This window comes from Rhinopithecus roxellana, chromosome 6, assembly GCF_007565055.1.
Source record: "Rhinopithecus roxellana isolate Shanxi Qingling chromosome 6, ASM756505v1, whole genome shotgun sequence".
In the NCBI taxonomy this organism is placed as follows: Eukaryota; Metazoa; Chordata; class Mammalia; order Primates; family Cercopithecidae; genus Rhinopithecus; species Rhinopithecus roxellana.
Genome location: NC_044554.1, coordinates 144,141,808 through 144,160,901, shown reverse-complemented (window position 1 = coordinate 144,160,901; position 19,094 = coordinate 144,141,808). Strand labels below are relative to the sequence as shown.

The window sequence follows — 19,094 nt, the reverse complement described above, 5'->3', positions numbered from 1 at the left end:
GATATCACCACCGACCCCACAGAAATACAAACTACCATCAGAAAATACTATAAACACCTCTACGCAAATAAACTAGAAAATCTAGAAGAAATGGATAATTTCCTGGACACTTACACTCTTCCAAGACTAAACCAGGAAGAAGTTGAATCCCTGAATAGACCAATAGCAGGCTCTGAAATTGAGGCAATAATTAATAGCCTACCAACCAAAAAAAGTCCAGGACCAGATGGATTCACAGCTGAATTCTACCAGAGGTACAAGGAGGAGCTGGTACTATTCCTTCTGAAACGATTCCAATCAATAGAGAAAGAGGGAATCCTCCCTAACTCATTTTATGAGGCCAACATCATCCTGATACCAAAGCCTGGCAGAGACACAACAAAAAAAGAGAATTTTAGACCAATATCCCTGATGAACATCGATGCAAAAATCCTCAATAAAATACTGGCAAACCGGATTCAGCAGCACATCAAAAAGCTTATCCACCATGATCAAGTGGGCTTCATCCCTGGGATGCAAGGCTGGTTCAACATTCGCAAATCAATAAACGTAATCCAGCATATAAACAGAACCAAAGACAAGAACCACATGATTATCTCAATAGATGCAGAAAAGGCTTTTGACAAAATTCAACAGCCCTTCATGCTAAAAATGCTCAATAAATTCAGTATTGATGGAACGTACCTCAAAATAATAAGAGCTATTTATGACAAACCCACAGCCAATATCATACTGAATGGGCAAAAATTGGAAAAATTCCCTCTGAAAACTGGCACAAGACAGGGATGCCCTCTCTCACCACTCCTATTCAACATAGTGGTGGAAGTTCTGGCTAGGGCAATCAGGCAAGAGAAAGAAATCAAGGGTATTCAGTTAGGAAAAGAAGAAGTCAAATTGTCCCTGTTTGCAGATGACATGATTGTATATTTAGAAAACCCCATCGTCTCAGCCCAAAATCTCCTTAAGCTGATAAGCAACTTCAGCAAAGTCTCAGGATACAAAATTAATGTGCAAAATCACAAGCATTCTTATACAACAGTAACAGACAAACAGAGAGCCAAATCAGGAATGAACTTCCATTCACAATTGCTTCAAAGAGAATAAAATACCTAGGAATCCAACTTACAAGGGATGTAAAGGACCTCCTCAAGGAGAACTACAAACCACTGCTCAGTGAAATAAAAGAGGACACAAACAAATGGAAGAAGATACCATGCTCATGGATAGGAAGAATCAATATTGTGAAAATGGCCATACTGCCCAAGGTCATTTATAGATTCAATGCCATCCCCATCAAGCTACCAATGAGTTTCTTCACAGAATTGGAAAAAACTGCTTTAAAGTTCATATGGAACCAAAAAAGACCCTGCATTGCCAAGACAATCCTAAGTCAAAAGAACAAAGCTGGAGGCATCACTCTACCTGTCTTCAAACTATACTATAAGGCTACAGTAACCAAAACAGCATGGTACTGGTACCAAAACAGAGATATAGACCAATGGAACAGAACAGAGTCCTCAGAAATAATACCACACATCTACAGCCATCTGATCTTTGACAAACCTGAGAGAAACAAGAAATGGGGAAAGGATTCCCTATTTAATAAATGGTGCTGGGAAAATTGGCTAGCCATAAGTAGAAAGCTGAAACTGGATCCTTTCCTTACTCCTTATACGAAAATTAATTCAAGATGGATTAGAGACTTAAATGTTAGACCTAATACCATAAAAACCCTAGAAGAAAACCTAGGTAGTACCATTCAGGACATAGGCATGGGCAAGGACTTCATGTCTAAAACACCAAAAGCAACGGCAACAAAAGCCAAAATTGACAAATGGGATCTAATTAAACTAAAGAGCTTCTGCACAGCAAAAGAAACTACCATCAGAGTGAACAGGCAACCTACAGAATGGGAGAAAATTTTTGCAATCTACTCATCTGACAAAGGGCTAATATCCAGAATCTACAAAGAACTCAAACAAACTTACCAGAAAAAAACAAACAACCTCATCAAAAACTGGGCAAAGGATATGAACAGACATTTCTCAAAAGAAGACATTCATACAGCCAACAGACACATGAAAAAATGCTCATCATCACTCGTCATCAGAGAAATGCAAATCAAAACCACAATGAGATACCATCTCACACCAGTTAGAATGGCAATCATTAAAAAGTCAGGAAACAACAGGTGCTGGAGAGGATGTGGAGAAATAGGAACACTTTTACACTGTTGATGGGACTGTAAACTAGTTCAACCATTATGGAAAACAGTATGGCGATTCCTCAAGGATCTAGAACTAGATGTACCATATGACCCAGCCATCCCACTACTGGGTATATACCCAAAGGATCATAAATCATGCTGCTATAAAGACACATGCACACGTATGTTTATTGCGGCACTATTCACAATAGCAAAGACTTGGAATCAACCCAAATGTCCATCAGTGACAGACTGGATTAAGAAAATGTGGCACATATACACCATGGAATACTATGCAGCCATAAAAAAGGATGAGTTTGTGTCCTTTGTAGGGACATGGATGCAGCTGGAAACCATCATTCTTAGCAAACTATCACAAGAACAGAAAACCAAACACCGCATGTTCTCACTCATAGGTGGGAACTGAACAATGAGATCACTTGGATTCGGGAAGGGGAACATCACACATTGGGGCCTATCATGGGGAGGGGGGAGGGGGGAGGGATTGCATTGGGAGTTATACCTGATGGAAATGACGAGTTGATGGGTGCTGACGAGTTGATGGGTGCAGCACACCAACATGGCACAAGTATACGTATGTAACAAACCTGCACGTTATGCACATGTACCCTAGAACTTAAAGTATAATAATAATGAAAAAAAAAATGGAACAAAGTTGTCACAAAAGTTTTACTCTTGCTTTTTTACGTTTCTGAATATATACATCTTATTATTTTTTTTCTATTTCTCTCTGTTTTTTGTTTTAGAGACAGGGTCTCGCTCTGTCGCCCAAGCTGGAGGGCAGTGGTGTGATCATAGCTCACTGCGGCCTCAAATTCCTGGGGCTCAAGCAATCCTCCCTCCCATCTCAGCCTCCTGAGTGGTAGGACTACAGATGTGCACACTAAGTAAGACCTTTTTTTTTTTTTTTAAAGACACATGACCTCACTATGTTGTCCAGGCTGGTCTTGAAACCATGGCCTCAAGCAGCCCTCCTGCCTCAGCCTTCCAAAGTGTTGGGACCTCAGCATGCCACCACACCCAATTAATTTTTTTATATCTGGTAAAGAGAGGTCGCACTCTGTTTCCCAGGCTGCGTGCAAACTCCTGGCCTCAAGCAATCCTTCTACCATGACCTACCAAAGCACTAGGATTATATGCATGAGCCACTACACCCACCCCATTTTAATCTCTTATCTATCAGATTGCAGGGCAATCAGTAACAGCAGATCTCTGGGTTCATATAATCCAGACATTATATCATACAAATGGAACTAAGAAGTCAGCTGATCAACATGAATGGCTAAATGCCTTCTATATAAATACAAACAAAAATAAAATGAATCCAAGGATAAATTATTAAACTTCACAAGAAATCCAGAAAGTGGGATCTGTGGAAAATAAAAATAAATAATTTTAAATTATATCTATTGTAAATCAACAATACTTCTAGCTTTACTTTGTAGACAGAAGAATTGTATTTGAAAAGCCTATGTATGATTTTTGCTGTGACACTATTCCCCAAGAAAATTCTTAACTGTTAGTTGTCCTCAATAAAGAAGCTCTAAAGCAAATTAAAAACAACAACAACAAAAAAAGACAACAGAAAAAAGGAAAAAACCTTAAATGACAAAAAGCAAAATCAGCCCTTTGGTAGTTCAAGGCAGAAGATTGTTTCCTGATGGAAATTTTACACTGTAGGTGATAAATGACAAAGAATGGTCATGGAGAGCACCCGTGCATACCAGAAAATGAGAAGACAATTATAATGTTAACTAATATCTAAAACAATGCATGACCCTGGGGGCATAATAAGTTCTATTTGATTAAAAAAAAATGTTGGTTGTTAGTGCTAGTAGTTTAATGCCTTTGAATTAAAGTTTATGACATCTATTCCTGTTTGATAGTTTCTATGTCAAATACATTATATCAACACACATGCACATTTTTAAAATAGAGTTCATATTTTCTCCAAACTATTTTTGGAAATTCACCGTATTTCCAATTGTACAATTAGGAAAAAAGTTAATCATCTATAATTTAACCATCACATATTGATCAAATACCCAAAACTGACATTGGATATAACCTAGAAGATGGTGCTATTAAAAACAGAAAGTATTCTTCCATAAATTAAAAATGGATATTGTGAGGTTGTGTGATATTAACACATCTAGAAACATATGAGGAGATGCAAGAGAATTTCGAATGAAGCATGGAAAACACAGGACCATTTGAGCCACTGATTCTTCCCTAAATTACATAATCAACTCTACAAGAAGATTTTAGAGTTGGAAGATTTGTAACAGAATAAAATTTCCATAGGAACCAAAATTTCTTTATGGTGTTGATATTTAAAGAAAAATGCTGCTTATATTTTTTTCATTTTTACAGTTATATTAATTTAATGCTATATAAAGTAGGGTTAGGTCCTCTATAAGAGATCTTCTTTTAAAAATCACAGCTTTAATATTTTGCGAAGAAAATTTTTAGCCCAAAGCTGCTTCTAGACAAGATTACATGTTTCGATGTATTTAATATATTATAATACTTTGATATTAAATTAATAAAACATCCAAAAAAGGGGTATAAAAGATGATTTGCTATAATGTTTATTTTCTAAGTTACTCAAGGCAATTTTTGCAGCTCAGAACAATTTTCAGCCTATAGCTATTTTTCTCCGTAACTTTTGAGTTGTAAGGAATCCTAGAAATTCTTAATCCAATCTCCTCATTTTTTGAAAAAGGAAGTCAAAATCCTAGGAATTAAAATGTCAAACCTCAGTCTCTATATCTAAGTGCAAAGTCAAGATTATAGCAAATAAATCCTAACTCCTGGTTCAGTCTTCCTTCAAAAAGGCTTTGTCTCAAGTAGAACATGAATTAAAAACAGAGATCTCAAATATCTGAAGTACAACACTTAAAGCTAGGGAAAGAGGACTGAGTCAATTGTTGGCCTCATAGAGCTCTCATTCTGGTGCAAGAGGCTGACAAATCAATGTCAAGAGAGCTCTGTCATCAATGATATTTTTACACACTGGCTCGTCTTTCTCCTCTAGCCCCACAATTTCCACCTGAAGAACCTCAGTCAAATCCTCGCCTATGCTTGTCTCTCTCATTCCCCTGCGAACTCTGTTCTGTCATGTAACTTCTTTTACCCTACTTGTAGATGATTCCAAGATGCAACATGCAGCCTCACCCACACAAGCTACCTCACTACAGCTGCTTACAGCAATTTCACTTGAATCTCTAATATCACTTCAGAGTCAACAGACTATATTTTCCTTCAAAATCAACTGCCCTTTTCAATTTCTCCATTCCTATTCCTAAGTAATTGTTAATTCCTTTCTCACCTCCTGTGGCTCCCATATCTAGTCAGTCTCCACATACTACGTGTATTAGTCAGGGTTCTCCAGAGAGAGAGAGAGAGAGAGAAAGGGAGACTGATTATAAGGAATTGGCTCACATGATTAAGGGGTCTGACAAGTCCAAAAGCTGCAGAGCTGATTTCCCAGTTTTGAGCCAGAAGCCAGAAGGCTACTGCAGAACCAGTAAGGGTCAATGTCCCAGTTTAAAGGCTGTCAGGCAAAAGAATTCTCCCTTACATAAGGGAGGTCAGCCTTTTGCTCTATTCAGGCCTTCAACTAATTGCATGAGGCCCATCCCCATTACAGGGGGCAATCTGCTGTACTCAGTCTACTGGTTTAAATGTTAATCTCATCTAAAATCACCCTCACAGGATCATCCTAAGTAATGTTAGACCAAATATCTGGGCAACCTGTAGCCCAGTCCAGTTGACACAAGAAATTAACTATCACACTATGGTTTTACTTTTCAAAAGTTTCACACCCTTTTCTCCAGTCTCATTACTGTCTTCTCAGTTTAGGTCTTTATGATGTAAAACAACTCAGCTCCACACTCCTACACCCTTTAGTTCAGGCATCACTGGGTATGCTGTGGACACATTTATTTTCGGAAATGTTTTTATCTTACCATCCCTGTTCTACTCCTTAACTTATAATGACACCTTGCTCTGAATAGATTCAATTCTTCTTATTATTATATATTGCTTTTTATAATCCAGCACCATTTGGCCTACTGACTTTTTTCTTCCATCATCTCATAATTCAGAACTTCCATTATAATTTGCCAATAGCTTAAATACCTTGTTCAGCTACCAATGCCAATTCGCTCCTCAACATACTCCCTTCTCTGAAAGCATTGTACATTCTTCTTTGCCTACCCCATCCCAATCTCATCCATTTGCCTAGCTTCATCTGAAACTTTACCTCCTTTTTGAAATTTCTCCATGCTCCAAACCATACATATCATTTAATTTCCTAATCTTCATGTGCACATAAACTAAACAAAATCACTCTTCCTCTACACTATTCTGTCTTGCACTCTAATTGATTAAGATTGTACATCCCTCTTTCTCATGTCTCCAGTCTTACCCCACTGCCTCCAAATGTACACCTTCTATTTATCTTGGGCTGAAAAGTTTTGAATCTGTATGTGCCAGGCACTGTGCAAGGCAATGGATGTATAAAGAGGTATTACTCTCAAGAAACGTTCAGTCTTATATAAGAGATGGATAAATATTCAAATAATTATGGAGGAATGTGATACACGCTAAAACAGTGGTAGACACAAAGCTTTAAAGGAATATAGAAAATATAACAGAGGGGGAAAATAGGTTATCCAGGCAGAATGATGTAGTAGAGGATAAATTAACAGGAGGAAAGCAGAAAAAGGCATTTCAAGTATTGAGAATAACTGATGCAAAGGAACAGGGATGATGAAGAACATAATATACGTGTTCACATTATGATGAAACATTTACACACGATGGCAAACATACTGAGTATAAAGAACGAGAGCCCATATACAATATGGCTGCAAAAAAGAGGATTAAATTCATCAAAAAGTGACAGGTGCAGAACCCCAGAAGCAAAAATGTCTGTAACAGTGAAAATGCTAAGTCCACGACTTGAGTAGGGCTGAGGAGAAGAAGCAGGCCCGGCTGGTACATGGAGCCAAACCACTCCTGACCAAGGACAGTAGAACCCCCTAGAGTACAGGTGAAATTGTGTTTGTCCCTTATCACTGATCCTAAAGAACAAAGATTTTTCAGAAATGGTTTGGCAACAAACCTCAACTCATCTGGCAGCAAAAACTGACCTACACAGATGTGAGGCTATTTAATGTTTTTATTTATCTCATTTAAGATTAAGATCTATGAATTTAACTGCAGAAATATTTTTTTTTTATTATAGGGAATCATCCCAGACTCCATTAAAGGTGATAGGTAATATGGGGGTATATGGTCCTTTTGCAAACCTAATACATTTTTAATATCATACTAGCTTTTTAAAATCTGATAAATTCTTGATTCCAAAATGCACCTCAACTAGGGTTTTAGATAAAAATATGGGAACCTCAGGGTTTGAGGTTCCACAGAATCTGTCAGATATTCAAAGAGGTCTGTTGTCCAGAAAAGGTTTCAGAGTCCATGAGTGATCCATTTAGAATTGCTGTTTCAGATAGAAAATAAGTTTTCAGTGTCCCATACTTCCTATTATTGGCAGCTTTTGTGACCAGTGGCAAAGTTTATTTTATTTAAATAATATTAGTTAAAAACAAAAACTGGCAATCATGAACTCTTAAATCAACCTTCCCTCCTTATAATGCCACGAACACCACACACACACACACACACACAACTATAAAGCAAAACTCTCTTTGCCTCCTATAACCTTAATAGATAATTTCCTGGAATTGTCTATTCAAATAGAAAATTAATTTCCATGCACGGCTGGAAATATCACATTGGCAAGCAAGGAAAACATCAAACACCAGTAGATTAAACAACAAGTGGAAGAACTATAAAGACTAAACAAAACAGAATTTGCTCAATAAGATGGTCATATGAGAACAGCTGTTTGCCTGTTTATTTAATGTCCGAATACATCTTTAAAATGAAGTTGCAATCATCATGGCAGCACTGGATCCAGAGAAATAATTAAGGGATTCGACCATTCAAGAAATGTTACTAGCGTTGTGGGAAAAAAGAGAAGGTTAGCATCTCCCTTGTTAAGAATGGAAGAGGCCATCGGGCCTAGTTTCATAGCACCTACTATGTTTTTTTTTGGTTTGGGATAAGGGGAAATTTCTGGAGATGGACAGTGGTGAGGGTGGCAAATGATGTGAATGTACTTAATGCCACTAAAGTGCACACTCAAAATGTGTTAAAATGGTAAAATTTAACCACAATGAAAATGATTAATTTCAATAAGATAGAAAAAAGGTCTTATAAATCAATAACAAAATAGAACAGTCTAAAAGAAAAATAACCAAAGGACACAAACAGAAATTCCAACAGGGGAAGAAAATCCTACAGAGATATGGAAAAATGTTCAAAACTACTAATAATCAAGAATGCAAGTAAAAATGACTACAAAATATCATGTTTCATTATTATAATTAGCAAAGATTTAAAAGATTGACATTTAATAAAGAAGCAGTTTTTCTAGACCCACTAATAAGATTAGGCTGTGCTTATACATCTCCTTTCTTTGGCTTGGACCTACCTCATGGGTGTCCCTTTCCGCAGTGACAGCTATCAAGAAAAATCAGGCTCAGGGTGCCATTTGGGACCATTCCCTGATGCTGTAACTGTTTCAAGCAATAAGTTACATGGCCAATACTCAATTAAGAAGCAAAGTAAAAACAGAATAATATGCTTTGCACAAACACTTTAAAAACAAAGAGAGAAAACAGAACACCACCTACAGGAACTGCCAGGCAGAAAGGCAAACAAGAAGCACAACAAGGTGGGAAACACAAAACCTCACATGGTGAGGCAGCACCCTTGGCCCTGCTGCCTCGATTCTCAGGTAGTCAGAGAAAAACACACACACACACACACACACACACACACACACACACACACACACACACATCAGCTCGTACAGCAGAACTGACACTGTATAAATAGCAACAAGGAGAAAGTTCAATATAAATCAATGTGTTATGAAAGCAAACATAGAGAAAAATATTATAGGTGAACTTTATATTGCAGGACTTCCTAATGAGTGAAAGGTGGAGTTCAAGATATTAGGAACATTTCTAGGTAAGGCATAACAGATTTCCAAAGTAGCATATTGTGTTATAAAACATGGCACTACGTCTCTTACATCTTTGACAAACAAAATCCCCTTTTACTTCAGTAAATCTCCCTGTACACCACAAGCAAAGGGAGAGATCAATTTAATTGTATGACTAATTCATGTCCCATAAAGGAGGAAGTAAGTGGCTAGCAAAATACCTGATACAAAGTAGGAGCTCAGTAAGTATTTGTTGAACTGAACTGAAACAAATGGTAGAAGCTAATGATTATTTGGTTGAATCTATTGATGAAATGTATTATTGTTCCACCTTTTCACCTGACTTTACCTAAGATAACTGATCTTATCTCTACAGAGAGCTATAAATACTCTGTTCTTTTCCCCTTGGTATTACAAGTACCAACTACCCACCCAACATGGTGCTTAGAGACTCAGCAAAGATTATCTCCCCAGAATCAGCATCTTTAATCCAATTTCTGGTCACAAAAATATAGGAATTTTTGAGCAAAGGTGAAAAAGTGTAAAAGATGCATAGGTAATTAAACAGATTTTAACAAGAGAGACCTGATGATAGATAAGCTGCCTCAAGGAGACCCACTCAAATAGAATGGAATCAGCCTCTCTCATCTGTAAAATGGGAGAAAAAGTCAATCAGTGGCTTTTAAGCTTTTCAACAGCTACTCATATAAGAAATACATTTCATATTAAATGCATTGCACATATATATAGCAACATGCTTATCTATATAAAACTCATGTAGTCTCATAAATTAACACTAAATCGTACTATGTGTGTGCACTCTGGCATGTTGTATTGTAGCCTATTCTATTCCATTGTTGAATTGCAACCTACTAAATTGGTTTCATGAGCACTGGACTAGATGATTTCTTTGCAGTTCATTAAAAGAAAAATCGTAATTTTACTTAGAAACAATCTAAAACTACCTACCACCCCCACATACTATTTCCTTAATGACATTTCCAAAGCAAATTCCTAAGTGAAATGATATAACCCCTATAACATCTTTACCTTCCCTTCTCCTCACAGTAAATACTCATGATCCTTTCCACTCCACTGTTTTGCCAGTGATTTTCCTAGGGTGCATGACTACTACCAAATCTGGCAACATAAGTGAACACAAGAGGTTTTGCAATAAAAGTTAAACATCTACCCAAGGAACTCCCTTTTATCCATAACAAAGTGCATTTGAATATTTACAAATCATTGAATAGCTAAGCAAAAGTCAGAATGATATTTTGCAGCAGCAGCAAGCCACATCAATCTTAATTTTAATTAAATGAAAGACACCACTAAGAAGTTGCATCATCCCTGCCAAATATAAAGGATTTGCTCCCTGAAATAAAAAAAAAATAATAACTTTCTAGAATAGCATTTACTGTCACTTGTAGATTTTCCTAAATCGCCGCATTCTACTGTGACAGCCCCCCCTGGTTCATTCTACCTCATTTCCAGGAATGGACAGGACAGGAATCCCTGGTGGAAAATGAGTTGACTTTTGAGTCAAGCAATACTGTACAATCACAACTGAGGTTTCTTTTTCCAGCACATAGCTGGGGAAAGGCCTTGTTTATGTCTTCTCGTCATAGCTTAAAAAGCACCTATAACGTCTCCTCAAGGGCAGCAATACAATCTTGACATACAGTCTAACAGTATTTGTGCTTGTCAATGATTTCAAAATGCTTTCCTCTAAATCTTTTCTCAGTTTTCAAGTTTACAGGACAAGGAAGAAATTAATGGATTTGGATATTTTAATCATTATAGTTTACCGAATGTAAAGCTGCAAATTTATAAGTTTTAAAAACATTTCAATTCATAAGTATTAAAGAAATACAAATGTCACAAAAATTAAATTCATTGTCATCTTGTAATCAAAGAATTCTGTATAGTTTACAAACTTGGCAAGCCACATTTTTATTTTTAATTTCTGAACTACTAATTCTGGAGGAAAAACAAACACCATTAACTTCCTCTTCAGTCACTAGCTGTCTATGCCTTGTGTGTTTATCGCTTCCTGCCACAGGGAAATACGTTTGAAACAAAGAATGATATTCAAAGAGAGTTCTCTGGGTTTATCTAAAATCATTCTCTCAGGAATTGAGAAACAGTGTAAAGAAACATGATTAAATTATGATACAGAGTGATAAGACTATGGAGAAAACCTTCACATTTTTGTCTTATTACATTATTTCATCCAGTGCTTACCAGGTCTGCAAAGATTATTTAATGCATAAACTGAGTGTAGTCAAGTTAAATAACTTTTCTTCACCCACACAGCTAATAAATGGCAATATATCTTCCCTTCCTTATGATTTTCTTAATAACATTTTCTTTTGTATAGCTTACTTTATTGTAAGAACACAGTGTATAAAACATACAACATAAAAGAATGTGTTAATCACTGGTTTGTGCTATCAGTAAGGCTTCCAGTCAACAGTGGGGTATTAATGGTTAAGTTCTCAGGGAATCAAAAAGTTGTACATGAATTTTCCACTGGGGGTGGGGATGGCACCCTTAACCCCTGTGTTGTTCAAAAGTCAACTATAGTTTGATGCCTGTAATTCTAAAAATATTATCACTTAATAATATTCAAGTATTTACTGGTGATAGAGAAGTAGACATTTGACAGTGGGTGAAATCCATGAGATAAATAATATTCTGCATGTTTTACAAAGGTAGAAGTTTACAAAGGTAAAACATGCATAATATTTAAATATTTAAAAGGAATTTGGTACAAACAAATTTCTGAGAAGAAAAAAATATGTAAATACATAGTGAGATGATAAAAGTGATTTCAAAAGCTGAGTAACTTTATTTAATAAGAGTGAAAATCAGGAAAATAAAAGAAAGAGAGAAAAGCACCAATCTTTATTTCAATATGCTATTTAACAGCTATTTCAGCGGTAGTGTAGAAATTTTTATAGAAACTTTTTCCACTCCTACGTATTTTCTGATCATTATTTTCCTCTTGCATCATAATCTTACAGTTAACGTCTTTTATCTTGCAATATTGGGGGGTCTTTTTATAAGCCAGGTTATAAGTACAATTTTTTGACTGATAATGGTTTTATCAGGATATAGCCCCATTGTAAGTTGAGAAACATCTGTATAATTTTTGGTGAAGGCAAGTCATCTATGCATGTACATGTGTATCCCTATCCCTATGCATATATATTCAAACACACAAACACATATGCCCATAATCATTTATGTACACATATACACATATTTAATTATATACAATTATATATGTATATCTAGCTATGTATACAAGTCCAAAATTGGACAATTCATGTATGAGCTAAACAAGTTATTTATGGCCAGGCATGGTGGCTCATGCCTGTAATCCCAGCACTTTGGGAGGGTAAGATGGGTGGATCACCTGAGGTCAGGAGTTTGAGACCAGCCTAGCCAACATGGTGAAACCCCATCTCTACTAAAAATACAAAAAATAATTTGCCAGGCTGTAATCCCAGCAGGCGCCTGTAATCCCAGCTAGTCGGAAGGCTGAGGCAGAAGAATCACTTGAACCCAGGAGGCAGAGGTTGCAGTGAGCCGAGATCACGCCACTGCACTCCAGCCTGGGCAACAAGAGCAAAACTCTATCTCAAAACACACACACACACACACACACACACACACACACACACACACACACAAAGTTATTTACAAGTTAAATCTTTTTATGTGTTTCACTTTGTGCTCACATAAAAATATCTCATGCTCTTAAAAATGTGAGAAAACCAATTCTTTGGAGGATTCAATTTAATTAATGTGTCTTGGGTTTTTTGGCACTTGGTTTGCACCTCAGTAATGTATGAGAAAGGGTGACTTGGAGGTCTCAGATATGACAAAGTGTCATCATATCAGGTGATGCTGGCTGACTTCCTCAACACACAGTGCTCGTGAGAGACCTAGGATGGTCACAGGCATGCACCTGTGTTCTGGGTCTCTGGGAGGAACACCAGTCTTACCATGCCCCACAAGGCTCTGTAAATCCTTGAGGATTCTGGCTCAGTATGGTCAAGTGGGGCCTGGGAACTCCCATATTAATGAGCTCCAGGTGATTCCTTTATTTCTTCTAACAAAAAATAAACAAAACAGGACACATGTACAGAACGTGCAGGTTTGTTATATAGGTATATATGCCATGGTGGTTTGCTGCGCCTATTGATTCATCCTCTAAGTTCCCTCCCCTCACCCCCCACCCCTCAACAGGCCCTGGAGTATGTTGTTCCCCTCTCTGTGTGATGTATTCTCAATGTTCAACTTCTACTTATGAGTGAGAACATGCAGTATTTGGTTTTCTGTTACTGTGTTAGTTTGCTGAGGATGATGGTTTCCAGCTTCATCCCTGTTCCTGCGAAGGACATGATCTCATTCCTTTGTATGGATGCATTGTGTATATATTCCATGGTGTATATGTACCACATTTTCTTAAGCCAGTCTGTCATTGATGGGCATTTGGGTTGGTTCCATGTCTTTGCTATTGTAAATAGTGCTGCAATAAACATACATGTACATTTGTCTTTATAGCAGAATGATTTATATTCCTTTGGACATATACCCAGTAATGGGATTGCTGGGTCAAATGGTATTTCTGGTTCCAGATCCTTGAAGAATCGCCATACTGTCTTCCACAATAGTTGAACTAATTTTCATCCCCACCAGTAGTATAAAAGCATTCCTATTTCTCCACAGCCTCGCCAGTATCTATTATTTCCTGACTTTTTAATAATCGCAATTCTAACTGGCATGAGATAGTATCTAATTGTGGTTTTGTTTGCATTTCTCTGATGATTAGTGATGTTGAGATTTTTTTATATGTTCACTGGTCACATAAATGTCTTCTTTTGAGAAGTGTCTGTTCATAACCTTTGCCCACTTTTTGATAGGGTTGTCTTTTTCTTGTAAATATGTTTAAGTTTCCTGTAAATTCTGAATATTAGACCTTTATCAGATGGGTAGATTGCAAGAATTTTCTCCCATTCTGTAGGTTGCCTGTTCACTCTGATGACAGTTTCTTTTGCTGTGCAGAAGCTCTTTAAACAGATCCCTTTTGTCAATTTTGGCTTTTGTCGCAATTGCTTTCGGCATTTTTGTCAGGAAGTCTTTTCTCATGCCTATGTCCTGAATGGTATTGCCTAGGTTTTCTTCTAGGGTTTTTATGGTTTGGGGTTTTACATTTCAGCCCTTAATCCATTTTGAGTTAATTTTTGTATAAGGTGTAAGGAAGGGGTCCAGTTTCAATTTTCTGCATATGGCTAGCCAGTTTTCCCAACACCATTTATTAAACAGGAAATCCTTTCTCCATTGCTTGTTTTTGTCAGGTTTACCAAAGATCAGATGGTTGCAGATGTGTGTGCTATTTCTGAGGACTCTGTTCTGCTCCATTGATCTATATATCTGTTTTGGTATCAGTACCATGCTGTTTTGGTTACTGTAGCCTTGTAGTATAGTTTGAATTCAAGTAGCGTGATGCCTCCAGCTTTGTTATTTTTGCTTAGGATTGTCTTGGCTATACGGGGTCGTCTTTGATTCCCTATGAAATTTAAAATAGCTTTTTCTACCTCTGTGAAGAATGTTAATGGTATTTTGATGGGAATACCATTGAATCTACAAATTACTTAAGCCCCAGGTGATTCTTATCAGACAAGCCTGGGAAACATGAATTTTGTGCACAGGAAGAAGCACACTGAAGGAGAAGGCTAAAAATATGGTTTGCCCTATACCCTTGACAGTAGGAATGCCTTGTGATTACCAACAATTTCTGTAGGCCATGGCAGGCCATGACAAGCCATGGAAGATTTTCGAGAAGTGACATAACTAGATTTGTACTTTAGTAAGATTCACTAGGCAACACTGTATGGATTAGGCTGAATGGAGTGGAGAGGGAAAGTAGACTAGTTGTAAGTCTAGCACAAGAGTAGTAGCAAGAAGTAATAAGTGCTCAAGATTGGCAACAAAAATGGAAGATAAAGTTCATTAACATTGAAACAGATTTGATGTGGAGGAGAATAGAGTAAGAGTTCTAAAGATGGTGCCATGGTTTTAACCACAGGTGGCTAAGAAAATATCTGTGATGTTCATAGAAAGAAGAAAGTCAAAGGACTAGACTGAGTGAAGTATGAGTTAATGAAGTAACATATAAATGGTCACAAGAAAAACCACTTTCTAGAAAAGAAGATAGAATAGGATTTTAATCCCAGTTCTACTTTTCTCTTTGCTAGGATGTGCCAGACATGCCTCTTGAAGTCTCTGACCCTCAGTATCCTCATTTATAAGTAATGCCAGTAAAACCTATGTCACAGGATTGCTGTAAAGATTCAATGATATTATATGTAACACTTTGTCCACATTAGGTACTTAATAGGCAATTTTGTTTTTGCCTGCCTTTATTTTCACTGACTTGTATTTCCAATGACCTTAAACCCATTTCAGGGACATAGTAGGTACTCAATGTACATTTACTGAATAATAAATTACTACTGCTATAATTCTATGAAGACTGAGAAAAGATCATGGGATTTGCCCATTAGGCAGTAACTGGTACACCTGGAAGTTGCTTAAATGCATAGGGGTTTTGAGCACTTGGGGGAAGTAAAAGTCAGTCCAAGTATACCAGAAGGGCATTCTAGTTCAAGTAGTTTTGTAGAGTAAACATTGTTTTACTTTTATTCTGCATGTTAAAAAGATAAAGTCTTCCAATTAGAAAATAAAAATCTGCTTTTGTTAACATTAACAGTTTTCAAAACCTTCTTATGCTTTATTTAGAGTTTTTACAGTACATTATCTTATTTGATTATCTGTCCTTTTAAGTATGGAATTCAATTACCACATCACCATTTCTATTTTAAAGATGAGAAAACTGAGATTCAGAAAAGTTGAGTGACTTTCAGGGCATGAAGAGGAGAGCCAGGAATTTAATTAAGGTCTTCTGACCACAAATTTACCCGGCTTCCCACTCCTGACATTCCTCAAGCCAATTCACGTTAATCCAGACAAGCTCTCTTCTGTTTTCCCCCCACCCGAAGTTTTCTCTAAGATTTGGAAGTGAAGAGTGGGGCAGAGTCTTATGGACTTTGGGAATTTTTTTTTTTTTTTTTTTTTTTTTTTTTTGAGACGGAGTCTCGCTCTGTCGCCCAGGCTGGAGTGCAGTGGCCGGATCTCAGCTCACTGCAAGCTCCGCCTCCCAAGTTTACACCATTCTCCTGCCTCAGCCTCCCGAGTAGCTGGGACTACAGGCGCCTGCCACCTCGCCCGGCTAGGTTTTTTTTTTTTTGTATTTTTTAGTAGAGACAGGGTTTCACCGTGTTAGCCAGGATGGTCTCGATCTGCTGACCTCGTGATCTGCCCGCCTCGGCCTCCCAAAGTGCTGGGATTACAGGCTTGAGCCACCGCGCCCGGCCGACTTTGGGAATTTTTCAGTGTAATGCTCCTTCCTTAAAACCCAACCAGCACCAGAGAGCACCATCCTACCACAAGTCCGGTGCCAGAGGCGGATGCCAACGCCAGCAGTGCACCTGTTCCTTGTTAGCTTCAACAGAAAAATCTGTTGTTCAGTTGGGAAATATCAAGATCATCTTTCTGGAAAATGTCCCTGTAAAGAAGGTACAAGTTTTAATTTTAGTCTTAACCAGTCAGCTAAAAAGAAAAATTTGTCTCGACAGAGGGTTAGTACTACCTTGTTACCACTGGCTATGGTGTTGGACTGTCTAAATTCAGATCCTGGCCCAGTTGATAATAAGAAACATAACTTTAGACATGTTAACCTAGCTAGGCAAGTCTCTGAGGCTTGGTTTTCCATCTTCAGAATAGGATTTTAGAAAATAGTCCTTACTCCATAGTGTTTTCACTCTGATGAAATGAGATATCACATATAAAGAACTTAATACACTTAGAACCTGAAATACAATGAACACTCAATAAATGGTCACTGCAATTCAGCAATATGTGATATCCCAGTTTTATAGAAAAAGCAACATAGGCCCAGAATGATCAAGATACTTGCACAAAGTGACAAAATACCATTTTGCAAGACTAATCATGCTTTCCTTATGGAGAAAAAAACGCCCGACATAATCGCTGGATTTTTTCATTGATTGCAAGTGCCCCATTTATTCCGTTGATTTTAAATCATTCATTTGGAAATTAATGTACAGCTTCAATTTATAAATTGGAACAATGTGGAGGTAGGGGAAAACGAGGCCCATAGCTGAGATTTAATAATCTTGAATATAAGAAGATAAGCGAGTTTAAATACAAAGGGGAAAAAGGGGACTTTTTAAAAAGTATAGATTTATGTACTCTTACCTATGCTTGTAACAATATTTAAATGAGATTAATCTGTCCCTTTTCAACATAGAACTAAAAGTTTAGTTTTCATAACTAATTAGACAATATTTCCTCTTTTAGAAAGGATATGTCATCTCCTAAATGGTAAGGATTTTATATTTACTTTATCCTGCTCTTTGTGCTTTCCTGATGCTTGCTTTAATAGTGGTTCTCAACTTTAGTTGCACATTATAATTACCTTGGAGGTTTAATGAATACTCATGCCTAAGCCTCATAAAAGTCAAATTAAGTCAATATCATTGAAGTGGTGATCCTGGTTCAGATTTTTTGTTTTCGTTTTTAGTTCTCCAGGTTATTTTAATGTATAGTCCAAATCGAGAATCAATGGCTTTCCTGATGTCTTTCAAATAACAAATGGCCTTCTTTTGCCTCGATCGCTGTCTGTAAATAAAGTTGTTTTACTTCTAACCATAAAAATAACTTGCTTTGAAAGCCAGTCTTGACCTTTAGTGCAAATTAGTTTGATTTCCCATGATTCTAATCAAACATTCTGTGATATTGCTATTCTACTAATGTTCCTAATAAAGTCAGGTGGGAAGAATTACGTAGGCAGACCATATTTTACATAGCAACTCAATTACAGTACTAGAAAAAAAAAACAGCACATGCAGGATACAGACTAAGGCAAGCTCTGCAGTATTTTTAAGAGATTAGGTATAAATTATAAATCTTAATAAAAACGTGACTCTGATACAAGAGCACAAAAAAAATACAGTACTATAACATAAAATATCTGACACAACTATATAGCTGTTATTCAATATCCTACACCTTTCAAATGAATATGCTGGATTCTGATTGTGAAACATCCCTATTTTGAAAATCTGAAATCCAAAATGTTCCAAAATCTGAAGCTTTTTGAACACCCACATGATGCCGCATGTGGAAATTCCTCACCTGACCTCAGGCATACAAATTTTGTTTCATTCATAAAATTATTTAAAATATTGAATAAAATTACCTTCAGGCTATTTGCATATGGTAGGTATGAAACATAAATTACTTTCATGTTTAGACTTGGGTCTCATCCCCAAGAGAGCTCACTATCTATTTATTTATTTATTTATTTATTTATTTATTTATTTATTTGAGATGGAGTTTCACTCTTGTTGCCCATGCTGGAGTGCAATGGAGTGATCTTGACTCACTGCAACCTCAGCCTCCCGGGTTCAAGCAATTCTCCTGCCTCAGTCTCCCAAGTAGCTGGGATTACAGGCATGTGCCGCCACGTCCAGCTAATTTTGTATTTTTAGTAGAGATGGGGTTTCTCCATGTTGGTCAGGCTAGTCTCGAACGTCCAACCTCAGGTGATCTGCCTGCCTCAGCCTCCCAAAGTGCTAGGATTATAGGCACGAGCCACTGTGCCTGGCTGATAGCTCATTATTTATA

The 19,094-nt window shown here is 37.1% G+C and overlaps 1 protein-coding gene and 1 pseudogene across 4 annotated transcripts in view; one reads left to right on the top strand and one right to left on the bottom strand.

The window, feature by feature from the left end:
* HDAC9 (histone deacetylase 9) overlaps window positions 1-19,094 on the bottom strand; it is a 907,594-nt gene that overhangs the window by 794,389 nt on the left and 94,111 nt on the right. The gene's annotated exons all lie outside the window — the stretch shown is intronic.
* LOC115898493 lies at window positions 8,261-8,353 on the top strand (annotated as a pseudogene).